Here is a 15,256-nt window from a genome sequence, read left to right on the forward strand (position 1 = left end):
TAGGGGGGAGGGGAGGTCCTTTCCTCCAGGGCGGAAGCGGCGCGCTCCAGCCGGGCGGACCTAGCTCTCGTCCTGGGAACATCTGGAGGGGGCTGGGAGGGGCGCGCATCCAGGGTGAACGTGGATTGGCTGCGCGGGAGGGGGAGGCGGGGTCTGAGCGAGAGGCGGGGCTCACTGGCCCCTTTAAAGCCTTGACATCAAGAGGCGGCCCCAGCACCCCCCTTTTTCTCTGCCCCCCGCCCCCGAGCCGCGGCCATGGACCTGGCGGATCCGGCCTGCCCTGGCCCAGCTCGACACCTGATTTCGGTGAGTTCTGGGCCCACTTGAGATTTAAAGGGCGGCGAGTGGGGGGGTCTGTAAGCCCGGGCTGGGGGTGAGAGATATGGAGGGTAAGGCTCTCGTGGCAGCCTTGGGTCGGAGAGGGTGGCTCGGCTTCCTGCCGGACCTCGCTGGCCTCCCCTCCCTCCCGCCTCACTCACGCCGAGGGGTCCGGCCGCGACTCTGTCCACCCTCACCCCACCCCCTCCCGCCCTTCGCGCCATCCTCGCGCACACTCCGTGGCCCCGGAAGGGAAACTTTCCGGAGAGGGGGATGTTCCGGGGGCCGGTCTACCGCCCCCTTTGAAAGCACTGACCTTGCCCCAGCTGCGCACCCCACCCCACCCGCATCCCATCGTACGGGTGCCGCTTAGCGGTGCCGGGTTGTTGCGCGGGGGAGGCTCTCCCCAAAGCGCAGGCGCGGAGACGAGCCTCGGGCTTCTCTTCGCACTCCTTGCAGTCTCCGTGGCCTGGGGCAGTAGCGTGTGGGAGAGGTGGGGGGAGGCGGAGAGATCGGGGTCTCCCGGAACGACCCTTCAGTGGCTCTGAGGGACTGCGGGAAGGAGAAGGGTAGCCGGGCGGGCTGAACACTAAAGAGAGGCTGAGGAAGGGAGAAGGGCTGGGCAGGGAGTGAAGCCAGGACAGCTCTCGCAGGAGAGGCTCTCTGGGTCCTGGCTGCGGTGCCAGAAGAATGCAGAGAATTTATCTGTGCCCGACACTCCACTGGCCTAGGCCGACTAGGAAAGCGGCTGTCTGAACCCCAGCCCCCGTGGTCTCTCCAACCCTGGCACTGCCCCCAAGGGCACGGAGGACCCTTACCTCCTTCAGGCCTGGTTTTCCAGGTGTCTCAGTGCTATCCACCAGCCTGTCCAGCTGCTACTTCTTAAATGCCTGCCTTCCTGAGTAGCCGGGGGTCTTAGGCTGCCCGGTTGTCTGGCTGTAAAGGCAATGCTTCTATGCCCTCCCTACCACTGCTCTCCCTCCCCCACAGGTCCTCCTGCTTAAGCACAGTTGTCTGCCAGAGGTAGTGGTGGAAACAAATGCCTGGGACAGGTGTGGTCCTGGAGGACAGTAGCTAAGGGTCAGTGTCTAATGGTTCTGTGGGCAGTACTTTGGGGAAAGTGAACCTAGCCCAATTGCCTTGTTGCAGACCCTCTCTTGCAAGATATGCCAGCTGACTCAGAGACTCCTTGTCTTTCAAGAAAGGAGACACAAAATTCACTTCTCATATTTATTGGGTGCCTGTCTTTCTAAGAACAACGTGGGGTTAGTGGGTTTCTTACCTCAGAGAAACAATTGCATCCCTGTCTAGGGAGATATCCCCACTTGGTTCAACTTTGTTTTCAGTCTATGGTCTGTGCATGAGGTGGTGTGAGCCCTCCAGCATCTCTCTCCAGCTCAGGCCTTTGGAAGAGAGTGAGAACCTGGAGAGGCAGATGGCCTGGACTGCAGGGAAGAAGGCCCTTCTACAATAGGCAAGCGGAAACCAGTGTGTATGAGGACCAAGCTGTTATCACTGTGCACTGGGAGTCAGAAGCTCTGGTCCCTGCTCTTCATAGGTTGCTGTGTGACCTTAGCCAAGGTAGTTTGCCTCTCTGGTGCTCTTTTCCACCATCTGTAAAATTCAGCAGTTGGATTAGAAAGCTGTATTATTCCTTTCCACTTTTTGACATTGTGTGGCTCCACTGATGAGTGAAATTGGAGGGGAGTAAGGTCCTCCAGCAGGGTGGCTAAGTTTGAGGAGGTAAGTTGCTTAGGAGTAGAACCTTGTGTGGAGGGGCGCAGACTCCCTTATCCTGCCTAAGAATAGCCACTGTGCTGCTCACCCCTGGTGCCTTGGAGTATGAACTCCTGCTGGCTGGGATTTGGCCCACCCATCAAGGCCTCTGGTGAGACATCCTGGCAGGCCAGTCTTTGAGCTGTGCCTTTGGGGAGGGGTTGAGAGAGGAGGAGGCAGCCAAGGGCCAGCAGGGGAAGCAGATTCCCAGGAGACAGTTTGCATCTCAGCTGTTGGGACTTGTTTTAGGATCTGGGCCAGGGAGTACAGCACACTCATCTACCCTGTTATGGCAAGAGGACAAGGAGAGCCCCGCTGCTGTTGCCCATCCCACCCGCTGGCCCTACTCACCTCACCTCTGTACTCACACCCCCAGCTCCCAGGCAAGGGGCGAAAGGAATCTTCCCTGCTGCCCTCACCCAGCCAGCCTCCCAGACCCTGCCACGCCAGCCAGGCAGCAGCAGGGAGAGGCTGCCGCAACCCCACCTTTCCCAGACTCCTTCCCTCCTGTGGGGTAGAGCTTTCTCAGGAGTCAGACTCTCCAGGCTGGGACTTGCTCTGTAGCCCAAGAACCAAAGGCCTTCACGTTCTCCTTGTTTGTTTTCATCCTTGGCCTCCCAGGTGCTGAGGGGGATGTCAAAGGAGAGGTAGTGGTTAAAAAGGCCGTGGGATCGGTTGGATGTGGAGCACATTCTCCTGCATTGCTTTTCCCTCTGCTAGCTCCCCAGGAGCCCTCTTCCCTGGGCCCTGCTGCCCACGAGAGTGAAGCTACAGCAGGAGGTATTTAGGTTAGACCCCAAGGAAACCTTCCTCACTGCTAGAAACCCCTGGGATGGAGAATGGAAGCTCCCAGGAAGGTCAGTTTCCCAGAAAGTGGTTAACAGTGGAGTCCCTGTCAGAGTGAAGGATGTGGCTGTTGCTAGGCAGAGGCTGCCGTTTCCTCTTGGGGTGTGGCTCTGAGGCCAGCCAGCCAGAGGCCCCGTTAGAAGCAGGAGGAGAAAGGACTCTTGCCTGATAGCGAAAGAGGGGTCCCTGGCCCCATCAGCCTTGGGTCACCAGAAGTGCGTCTCTCAGAACAAATGCCGCTTCTGCCCCCCCTTCCCCGGCTCCTCCCCTAATTCACCACCATTACCACTGTCTGCTTTGACAATCCTCACCCAAACCTGGCAGACTCCTCCAGCCCCAGGCTGGCTGCACTAATGGACTGATTGGATTTTCTATACTTGGAGTTTGGGATTTCTGATTGAACATGCAAATTTATGTAAATCAATCTGGGATCTGCCACTACCTCAAAACAACATAGAGTCACAGGCTGGAAGGAATCCTAGAGACAGTCTAGTCCAATGCCCTCATGTTAAAAATGGGCAAACTGAAAAAAAAAAGGTGGGGAGTACACTGAAGTCTAGAGGGGGGAGTGATTTGTACAATGATGAGTGTCAGAGGCAGGGCTCCTGACTCTGGTCTAGTGTTTTACATTGTACCATTCTGCCTTAATTTCTTGTGCATGAGGGGGCCTGGCCAGATTTAAGGCAGAGAGGGCAGTTCTTGAACCTGATATTGTGGAGAGCTAAGCCCTAAGGGGTCAGAGTGTTATCTCAGGGTCCCCCATGGGCTCTGGTCAGCTCTCTTAACATGCTGAAGAAAAACAACTTCAAATCCCTTAGAATAACACCCTTAATATTTTTCCCCAGGCCCTACCCTGGAGGGTTGGAAGACAAGGTCTTTGGTTGCTCCCTGGTTTGGCACTTGTGGTTCCCCAGAGCTGAGATTGTGTCTGTTCCCAGCATCTCTCACAGTACCAAGCACGTAGTAGGCTGCAGATGGATCTGCACAAGCAATGCCTCCATCTTTACACTTCATCCACGTTCAAGTGTGTGCTGCTTCCCTCCACGGCCACAGTGGGAAAAGATCTTTGGTCTTCTGTGACCACCCTCCCCTCTTCTCCTGGAGGAGGCACAGACCAGCTGAGCCTCCTCTGCCGGTTTCTAAAGCAGTGACCGACTAGGCAGGCCTTGCTGTAGAAAAGATCTCATTATTTTTAGGTCAGTGCCAAAGGTGGGTGGGGGCCGCCGAGATGGGCTTGGGTCCCAAAGAAGCAGTCTCCCCACTTGACATGATTTTGATCTGATCTACCCACCTGGCTGCCAGGTGCCTCCTGCTCCCACTTCATGGACTGCGCCTGTCACATGGGGCTATTTGGAGAGCTGAGCCCTCACTTAGCCTGTAGTGCCTGTGCACGTTGCAGAGATGGCGGAGATGCTCAAAGCAGCTGTTGGCCTGCTTTACAGTGCTTTGGGAGAGTAGTGTTTTGGCTCAAGATCAGAACCCTGGACTCCCTGCCAAGCCTTCCACCAGGCCCTGGCAGCCTGGGGAGGGGGCTTGGGACACATATTTGGGGTCTTCCTCACCTTCACCCCAAACCCAGGTCTGGCTGACTCTGAAAGAAGTGCCCTTGTTTTCAGCACCTTCCCAAAGCATGACAGATATGGAGCCAGCACCTCTAGTTCCTCACTGCCCAGTGGCCCTCGGCACCTATATCCTTAGCTCTGTGTGAGCCAGATCTTTCTCCCTTGGCCTCAGTTTCCCCGTCTGTGCTGATGGATTAATAAGACATCATCACTGGGGTGTGGCACCTGCTTGATAATTAACGTTTTCCCTACTCTGGGAGTTACACAGATGAAAGAGGCCTGAGGAGGTCAGGTTGTTATTAAGGTGAATTATCATTGCTGCTAGTCCTGATTTCTAAAAATCCAGCAGCGGCTGAGAAGAGCCCAGTCAGGCACAGCTCCCTGAACCTTATGCTGGTCCTTAAGCTCTGGGAGTTCTCCAGGACTCGCTAAGCTTTAAAAAAAAAAAAAAAAAGTATAGGTATTTTAAAAGGAGAGACGCTTCATTCTGCTGCTCATGCTGTTGCCTACAAGACTTGAGTGGTGAGTGCTGCTTGGGGTGTTGGTCTGCAGTTCTCACTATAATGCAGGGCTTGAAATTGTCCCTCCCTGAAGACACTCTGGGTAGGAGAATGATGAGGTCTTTCCTGGAGGGGAATGTGAGAGGCCCTGGAATTCCTGGGGTGTGGCCCTGGGGTTCTCAGCAGCTGCTGTTCCAGGGGCTGATTCATTTCACTCCCAGCTGGCTTGATGTGAGGGCTGTAATTGGCCCTTTTGTGTGAGGATCTGTTGAGACACCCCCAGAACCTGCCCGCGGAAGCCCCGGGTACTTCAGGAGTCCTTTACCCTACCTTAACCCCACCTGCCCCAAACCTTCCCCTTGCCCAAGCTCCCACCTCTGCCTCTGCCCTTGGCCAGACCTTACCCCCTTCCCAAGGGTAAGAATGAACCCAGCTCTTATCCAGGCGGAAGTAGCCCTGACTAACTTCCTTTTTTTTTTAAAGATTTATTTATTTATTTATTTTTGGCTGTGTTGGGTCTTCGTTGCTGCACGTGGGCTTTCTCTAGTTGCAGCGAGTGGGGGCCACTCTTCATTGCGGTGCACGGGCTTCTCATTGTGGTGGCTTCTCTTGTGGCAGAGCACGGGCTCTAAGCGCACGGGCTTCAGTAGTTGTGGCGCATGGGCTTAGTTGCTCCACAGCATGTGGGATCTTCCCAGACCACGGCTCGAACCCGTGTCCCCTGCATTGGCAGGCGGATTCTTAACCACTGCGCCACCAGGGAAGTCCCCTAACTTCTGAATAGTTTGTTGCTACCAATGCCCACCACAGTGGGGGCTGGGGGGGGCCTCTCCCCTAGGTCGGGGAGAGATTGCTGGGAAGAAAGAGAGTGAAGACACTGGTGTTCCTTGGCGAGACCCCACACTCATCTGTCTAGACCTCCTCACCCCTCCCTTGTCCTGGGGCCTGGTCCTTACTTCCTAACATGGGAAGAAGAGAGTAGATGGCCCCATCTGGGAGGGGCTTTAGAAATCACCTGGTCAAGTGGTTATTCCTTCTAACATTTCTTTGTTTGTTTTATATTCTTTTATTTTTTTCACTAGATTTTTTTTTACATAGTCCAAAGATCAAAATGATACAAAAAGGCATACATTGAGAAATCTCATTCCCCCCTCCACCCCCTTCTCCCTCCATAGATAATCACTTATTAATTTCTTACATATCCCTTGTTTTTTAATACAAAAATAAACACAAATATATATTCTTTTTCCCCCCCTTGCCCAAAAGATAGCATATAGAATATACTGTCTTCATCTGTCACCAGTTGGCAGTATCTGCGTGTACAGAGATTTCTTCTGCCACCACGTCGGGACTCTGGTTTCTGACCTTCACCACCCACCTCAGGGTCCCACAGTCGACCCCAGACCAGGAGCAGGGTTCATTTACCTTCATATACCAAACTTCATTCGGATGCCAAAACCAAGGAATTCTCAAGCTATGGCCAGCTCTTACTAAGTACTAGGTGTGGTGCCAGACTCTGGGGGTACAGTGGTGATCCCAGAAGTCCATGTTAATCAAATAATTAAACAGTTATAAAGTTACAGCTGTGATGGAGGCTGCACAAAAAGGGCAAGTACTGTGAGACCAGATAATCAGAGGCCCTACCCACCTTGGTGTGTGAGGGATGTGCGTGTGTTAGGGGCAGGCACGTGACACAGCACAGAGCTGGGGCAGGAGTCTGGGGCCAGGGCTGCAGAAGTGGTACCACGTGACCTGGGAAGCTGGGTTTCTCAACTTGACTTCAGTGGTGTCTCTTCTCCCCACTACCCCAGTCTGTGGGATGTCCTGGACCCCTTGAGTTTTACTGTGTCCAAGACAAGAGGCCCCCTTCTCTGCCAGATGGTGCTGAAAATGCCTACTCCCCTGCCTCCACCCCATTGCCTTCTGTTTCCCCAGCTCTGGGCCTGTGGGCTCCTGAAGCTAGAGCCTTCCTTTCCACTGCAGGCTGAAGGGAAGTTGGGGGGTGTTTGCTTCTCACTTCCTCTGCAGACGGCACCTCACTTCCTGTCCCCGGGGCTAGAAGAAGGCTAAAGCTCTTAGCTTTGCTGTCCCTTCCTCTCTACCCACCTTGCTTTTCTGGGAAGCCTGTGGGGCCCATAGGAGGAAGGCAGCATCAAATCCAAGGGCTTCTCCCTAAAGGCCCTGCCGGGCTCCTCCCTAAAGGCCCTGCCGGGCTCCTCACCCCCACGTCCCCCACCCCACACAAGGGGACCTCTCTTCTCAGATGCAGTCCATTTCCAGACGTGATCTCATCCTCCTCTTCTATGCCCTCTGGGAAGAGAGGAGTCAAGAGAGAGAGCTCACCCCATTTGACAGATAAGAAAACTGAGTCGGGGGTTTCTGGGCTTCATCTAGGGGCATGCAGTATGGCTGAGCCAGACTGGAATCAAGGAAGCCTGACTCCCATTTATGGGCACAAACGAGCAGAGCCTAGTCGGAATTGTGGGTGAACCAGAGCTACTTTCTCCTCCCAGAGCAGAGCTGGCAGCTTAAGAGGTCACCTATGGGCTCTGGCCAAATGGCACCCACTGAGTCAACACTAAAGCTGCCTGGACAGGAAGACACTTGGTTGGCCAGAGCCCGTTCCCTTTGAAGAAAGAGGCCAGGATATGACGCCTGGGGGAGTGAGCACTAGGGACTGAGCATGGGGGGCTGGCTGAGTATATGCCCAGCTCTTTGGGTGCCCTGCAGGTGCAGCCTGCAGGTGCAGCCTGAGAGCCAATAGGCTGTGCAGCCTCCCAGGCCCTTTTTCTCTTGGATCGGAGAGCAGATAGCTGAAGTTCCAGTTGTCAGCTCTGGTATTGTCTCCAGGAGCCTCCGTGCCTCTGTTCCTCCTGTGGGACCCAGCATATGTCTCCGGTTACACCCAGGATGTTGAAAAGATGCTGACTCGCCTGTTCGGTCAGGGGATAGGAGATGAGTTGGTAACTGGCATGGGCCAGGGGACCAGGAAACACTCACCTTCAAATGCCCTTCAGTCCAGCTGTACTGAGTCATTCTGTTTCCATACACACCCGGAGACTTCTGCCTCCTGCTGCCTGGAATGATCCGCTTCCCTTTTCCTTGTAGCTAAACCCTATCTGTCTATAAAGGCTGAGTTCCCTAGATGCTCAAATTCTGAAAAACTGTTCCAGCTTAATATTTCTCTCCTGATTTTTAAAGTTCTCCAAGGACTTCTCTTGTGGAACGTCCTTCACAGTACAGCTATTTACCTACATGTCTTACATCCTCTACTAGTCCGAAAGCTCCAGGAAGTCTGAAAAGAACTGACCCATCTCTAAATTGCCTCCCAATACCCAGCACTGTACCTCCCACTGAGTGATCTGTCCAGAATATTTGCAGAATGAATAGATCAGTCCCTTTGCCAGAGGGCATCACTGAGACCTGGGAGAAGGTTGAGAGCTTGGAAAAGGTCATATCAATGTTCGGGACAAATCTGAAAATGTCCTTGCTCACCTCTCAGTGTGGCTTGTCATATGGACCTTCAGAGCCACTTGGGTTGGGGGCCATCACTGGGGATCTTTAAGGGAACCTGATGAGTCCACTGTACCTTCTCACCTGTCCTGTCTTTCTGGTCTTTTTCTGTCTGGAATGAAAGGAGATCACCAAGTTCAGGACCTCGTTGGCAGGAGCAGTGCCGTGGCAGGAAGTAGGAGGGGAAAAAGGAAATATAAGCAGGGCCCCTCCTCAGGGAGCTCCCCTTCTAACAGCATGGAAGTTGCCCCTTCTCTCAGGGAGTACTAGAGAACAGGATGCATTACAGTTTGAAATACTGATCCTGCAGGAGGCACTTGAAGAGAGATCAACATGGGCCACGTCAGTCCAGGATAGCTTTTCAGAAGAATATTGCTCTGCGGCCAGCCCAGGGCAGGGCTTCCAGGGCCATGTTGAGGGCTTTTATCTGTCCCCAAAGCAGTAGGAGGTCATGGGAAGATTTGAAGCAGGAAGGACACAATCAGATTTACAGTTTTAGAAAGAAGATTGCTAGAGCTCCCTTGGAAAAGAGATTGTGGCAGGGAAAATACAAGATCAGCCTGGAACCTCTTCTCGTGCCAGAAAGTAAGCAAATGTTAAAAAATAAATAAATAAACTTTTTTTTTTTAATGGAGGCATGTTGAAAGGACACAGGAGCCAACCTGAAAGCATGGCCAAAGCTGGAATTTAAGCAGTAAAATAAGTGGTGATGATAATATTGGATTAAAATCCAAAGAATAAAATAATGCCTGTGAGTCCATACTCATACAAATATGGAATTAAGTAAATAAATGGGAGTGAAGAGACAGCTTTTTCTTACAGAAAACTTCCAATTAATAAATTACAAGGAATGAGGGAAATCGAAAATTATTGTTAGGGCACCATAGTAATTGCTGCAAGCAAGATCCAGTGATGAATCCTAAAATGAGTGGGTGAAAATTTAAGCAGAAACAGGATTTTGCATGGTCACAAAGTATTGCCCTCCCCCCAAATATTTATTATTACAAAAGAAAAAGTATGTTTTCATTTTACAGTACAGAAACACACTAGTAGACGCCACCTAACCAAGTGATCAAGGTTAACATCACCAGTAATAAGACATCTCGGCATCATGTATACACACCCCCTGATAGAATGCACTGAGAAGGGCACATCACCTCTGTGATATTCTTTCCCAAAATCCATAACCTCAATCTCATTGGAGAAAACATCAAACAAACTCATATTAGGAAATATTCTCCAAAGTACTGACCAGTTACCTTCCAAAGTGTCAAGGTCGTAAAAGACAAAGACTGGGAATTCCCTGGTGGTCCAGTGGTTAGGACTCCGCGCTTTAACCACAGAGGGCTCGGGTTCGATCCCTGGTCGGGGAACTAAGATCCTGCAAGCCACTTGGAGCAGCCAAAACAAAGACCGAGGAACTGTCATGGATCATAGGAGACTAAGGAGTCATGGTGATTAAGTACAATGTGGGATCCTGGATCGGATCTTGGGATAGAATACCAGTGGAAAGGGCATCAGTGGAAAAACTGGTTAAGATCCAAATGAAGTCTGTGGGTTGTTTTTTTTTATATTTATTTGTTTGTTTATTTATTTATTTTGGCTGCACCGGGTCTTAGTTGTGGCATGCGGGATTTTTAGTTGCAGCATGTGGACTTCTTAGTTGTGGCGTGCAGACTCTTAGTTGCAGCATGCATGCGGGATCTAGTTCCCTGACCAGGGATTGAACCCAGGCCCCCTGCATTGGGAGCGTGGAGTCTTACCCACTGGACCACGTGTGGGTTTTTTTTTTTAATTGTTTTGCTAATGAATGATGTAGAACAGTGAGAACATGCTGCTATGTCTGTTTGTTTGTTTTTTTAAGGTATACACACATACACTCACAAATAAATAACACAGAAGAAGAGGTGGAAGATAGCTGCAGAGAGTGGTAGACAAGGGAAACGTTGTCCAGGAGGAAGTGGTCACTATCAAGACAGAGAAAAGACAACCACAGAATAGGAGCAAACATTTACAAATCATATATCTGATAAGGGACCTGTGTTCAGAATATATAAAGAATTCTTACAACTCGACAGTAAAAAGACACATAACCCAACTAAACGATGGGCAAAGGGATCTGAATAGACTTGTCTCCAGGGGAGATATACAAATGGCCAATAAGCCAATGAAAAGATGCTCAACATCATCAATCAGAGAAATATAAATCAAAACCATAAAAATCACTTCAGGACTTCCCTGGTGGCGCAGTGGTTAAGAATCCGCCTGCCAATGCAGGGGACAAGGGTTCGAGCCCTGGTCTGGGAAGATCCCACATGCTGCGGAGCAACTGAGCCCGTGGGCCACAACTGCTGAGCCTGCGCTCTAGTTTCCGTGCTCCGCAACAAGAGAAGCCACCGCAATGAGAAGCCCGCATGCTGCAACAAAGAGTAGCCCCCACTCGCTGCAACTAGAGAAAGCCCATGCACAACAACAAAGACCCAACACAGCCAAAAAAAAAAGTCACTTCACATTTACTAAGGTGACTTAGAATCAGAAAATCAGACAATAACAAGTGGTGAGGATGTGGAGAAATTGCAGCCCTCACACATTGTTGATGGAACTCTAAAATGGTGCATCCACTTTGGGAAACAGTTTGGCAGTTCCTCAAAAAGTTAAACCTAAAGTCACCATACAACCCAGCAATCCCACTGCTAGGTGTATACCCAAGAGGAAATGAAAACATCCATCCAGACGATTTGTACACTGGTGTGTACACTGCTTAGAGCAGCATTATGCATAATAGCCAAAAAGTGGAAACAGTTCAAATGTCCATCAGCAGCTGAATGGATAAACAAATTGCGGCATAGCCATACAATGGAATATTATGTGGCCATAAAGAGGAATGTAGTACTGATACATGCTTCAACAGAGATGAACTTTGGAAACATTATGCAGAGTGAAAGAAGCCAGTCACAGAAGACCAGCTATTGTATGATTCCATTCATATGAAATGTCCAGAATGGGGAAATCTATAGAGACAGAAAATGATTAGTGGTTGCCTTGGTTTGGGTGTGAGGGGCTGGTAACTAAGGAGTAATGAAAATGTTCTAAAATTGACAGTGGCCATGATTGCATATATCGGTGAATATACTGCAAACCACTGAATTGTACACTTTAAATGAGTGAGTTGTGTGGGAGTTGAACTATGTCTCAAAGCTTTAAAAAACATAGTCCAGCGGGAAGTGGCCACCAGAGGCATTTGTGCTTGAGAAGGCAATGGGGACTGAAAAATATTGTAAGATTTAGCGTTGTGGCAGTTACTGCTGAAGTTTGACCAGGTTGAGGAAGGAGTGAGAAGTGAGGATGGCTTTTTTTGAGAAGTTTGGCTGTGAAAGGCAAAAGAGGGCAGTATCTGGAGAAATGTCAGGGGGGAATTATTTTTAAGATGAAAGGTACCTGAGAAGTTGTAAAGATAGATGGGAAAGATCCCTTCAGGAAGTAGACCCTGAAGACATAAATGGGGAGGGTCTGGGGTAGGAAGGACTGGCCTTGCCTGGGAAAAGGGCAGCCCCTCTGCTGTAACAGGAGGAGAGAAGGAAGTACAGAGGATTCCGATGGGGCTGGGACTGTGGTGGCGGGAGGTTTGAGGGGTTTCCCCTCTGCTGGCTTCAATCCGCTGGGGAAGCGAGGGGAGGTGGTAGACCAGAAGTTTGAGGCGATTGGAGAGGGTGTGAAGTAGTCGTTGCAGAGAATGAGAGAGCAACTCTAAGCCTTGGTAAGAGTGCCAGCAGGACTGCCCATGTGGCTGAGATGGCCTTCCTTTGGTGAAGAGAGAGTGAGAAATAGTGTGAGCAAAAGCCTGGGGACAGGAGTGTTAAGTCCTGTCCTTCCCTTCCCTTCCCTACTCTAGACTGGAAAGAAGCATTGACCTCGAATGCTCAAGTCAAGGAATCCCAGGGATCTTCTAACTTCGCTGTCCAGTATAGTCGCCACCAGCTGCATATGGCTATTTAAATTTAAAATTCAGTTCCCCAGTTGAACTAGCCACATTTCAAATGCTCAGTAGCCATGTGTGGCTGGTGGCTACCATATTGAACAGCATGGAATAAACATTTTCATCATCACAGAAAGGTCTACTGGACCACACTGTTCTAAGAAAAGTGATTCTTTTCAAACTATTGAGTCTAAGGACCCCTCTACAATATAAAAATTGAAGACCCCAAAGAGCTTTGATTCATATAGATTGTACCTATTGACATTTACTGTCATACAAATTAGAACTGAGAGTTTTAAACATTTATTTAATTCATTTAAAAGTAACAATAAACCCATGTTAACATATTTTATGAAAAATAATCATATATTTTCCAAAACAAAAAATAGTGAAAAGAATGGCATTGTTCTTCATTTTTGCAAATCTGTCATGTCTGACTTAATAGAAGGCAGCTGGATTCTCATATCGGCTTCTGTATTCAATCTGTCGTGTTATCACATATCACGTAGTCTCTGGAAAATGCCACTATATGCTCATGAGAGAATGAGAGTTAAAAAGGTAAATAATGTCTTAGTGATATTGTGAAAATAGTTTTGACCCTGTAGGTTCCTTGAAAGGGCCTCGGGGTCCCTGGACCACACTTTGAGAACCACTGTTCCAGAACAACCTCCACTTGGCATGAAGGAACTTATCCTTGAGAAACTGAGTGATTTGCCTAAAGTCACACAGCAAATAAATTGCATTGTTGGGACTATAAGCCTTCTGCCTTCTGGTCTGAGGCTTTTTCCAGTACCCTTGGCCAGGCTAGGATGGGCCTGCTGAGCTTTTGGGAGTGGGGCCTGGGCTTCTTGGCTGCAGAACCCCTGGTGTGTGGCCCTATAAATAAACCCATTGTGTCTGTCCGAGCCCCTTCCCTCTCCCCACCCCCAGCAGTTGCTTTTATTTTTGGGTTATGCTGTGAACAGGGAATGCTGAGGATCTGGGGGAGGAGAGATAAAGGGTATTGAAATCTATAAGCCTTTTGCGCTCATAACACTACTGCCCTTCCTCCTGCCCTGCCTGGAAAGGCAGGGGACTGGCCTACTGTCAGTTTGAAAGAACCTATACCATGGTCTGGAGGTTCTTGGAGTGCCTGTGAAGAGGAAGTTGGAGGAGGGGTGCAGTGGGCCCCTTCCCCACGGACACTTGCCTCTCAGAAGGGCTATTGTGTCTTGGGGCCAGTTGTCAGGAGGAGGAAAGGAAATTCTTGTCTGCCTCTTTCCCTGAGGGGGGAGGAGACCAGTTGGAATACTTAGGGCTAAAAGATGCTTTAGGCCAGATTAAGGTGGCCACTTTCAGGCTAGGAATGCCCTGGGGCCTCAGTCCTCATTTTCCTCCCCACACCCCAGGGCAGCGCAGCAGGGCTGATCTTGTCTGGAAAGGAGTGTTTGCTGTGGGTGAAGAAGTGGCTGTTTACAAGTAGACTTTTGGGTGTGACTGGGATTTCAGAAAGCAGCTGGGGGATGGGGGGAGCAGAGGGGAAATGGTTGTGTTACGGATGATTCTGTTATTAAAGGGAGCTCCATCTCTGCCTTCCCACAGCTGCCCACCCCTCCCCCACCTCCTGGCCCCTTGCTTTTTTCCCTAGAGGACTCCGGGGGGAACAGCTGGTGAGTGAGGGGCTCATCAGGGCCCAAAGGCCTTGGCTAAGGGCCAGGTTAAGGGAGCCTGGAGGACAGGCTTGCTGCCATCTCTCTGGCCCCTTCCTCCCAGGCCTGGACTCTGAGTTTAGGGAGGGGTCTTGCGAGTGCCCCGGCTGGGGAGGGGGTGGGAGCGGCAGAGAATACTCCTTTGATCTGGCTGACTGAAAGGCCAGGACAGTCCCATCTTTTGGGGCTGGGGGGACTTCCATGAGTGACTAGGCTGAAGAGATAGTGGTCACCCAGATTCACTCAGGGATGGGGCTGCACCCACCTCATCCCCGGGTTACCCAGAAACCCCCTGAGCAGCTGTTCCCCCTTCCCTGTCTCTGAAGGAGGGCCAGAGAGGCTCTGCTCTTCCTCTCTTCCTCCCCCTCCCTCCCCTAGGCACTGAGGTCACCTCCCTCTGAATCAGGCTTTTGCGGGGGCGGGGTTGCCCGTTGGCAGTTCTGGCGGGAGAAGCCTCCCATTCAAGCTCGAGCTCCCACCCACTGCAGCTCCATCCCTACCCATCCTGGCCAGCATCATGTGTTCCAGACCCACATCCACCATGTGGGATATGGTGTGGGACCACCAGAGGAATGCCTGAAGCCAGGGCCATCCTGAAAAACCCAGGCCAGGGCTTTTCCTGGGCCCCAGGTGGGCTGAGCACAGAAGCTGTGAGTAGCGGTTGTGGGGCCTGAGGGAGGACGAGGGTGCTCGGCCCTGGGGAGGTGGGTCCCACTGACCCTGCAGGGACAGCCGCTGGGGAACCGACCTGAGTTTTTTTGTTTTTGCTTTTGTTTTTTCTCATGAGATTTGGGTCGAAAACCCAGACTCTGAAGGGCCAAATTCCTAATTGGGCTCAGATTGGGAGCTAGAGGTGGTATTATCTCTCTCGATCTTAATGTTCCCTAGAGGAGGGTAAAGACGCAGGAAGTTTTCTTTTCACCATAGAAATCTTGAGCTCAAACTCACCCTGCTCAACAGCGTGCGTGTCTCCCCAGCGCCAAGTTTAAATGCAGGCCTCTTCCGAGTGACTCAGCATCCCAGGCTGACAGCTTCCTGCCTGCCCTCTGCTTGTAGCCCTGCAGACACAGAGAAAAC

The 15,256-nt window shown here is 51.0% G+C and overlaps 1 protein-coding gene across 5 annotated transcripts in view; it reads left to right on the forward strand.

Moving 5' to 3' along the window:
• The first annotated feature begins 223 nt into the window (after positions 1–223).
• The window catches only part of NCKAP5L (NCK associated protein 5 like), a 30,591-nt gene continuing 15,558 nt past the window's right edge, over positions 224–15,256 (forward strand). For all 5 annotated transcript variants that reach the window (XM_061205193.1, XM_061205195.1, XM_061205194.1 and 2 more), the window contains exon 1: positions 224–306. The gene's annotated coding sequence lies outside the window, so the exon portion shown is untranslated. The remainder of the gene's footprint in view (positions 307–15,256) is intronic.

Source organism: Eubalaena glacialis, chromosome 11 (genome assembly GCF_028564815.1).
Source record: "Eubalaena glacialis isolate mEubGla1 chromosome 11, mEubGla1.1.hap2.+ XY, whole genome shotgun sequence".
Lineage (NCBI taxonomy): Eukaryota > Metazoa > Chordata > Mammalia > Artiodactyla > Balaenidae > Eubalaena > Eubalaena glacialis.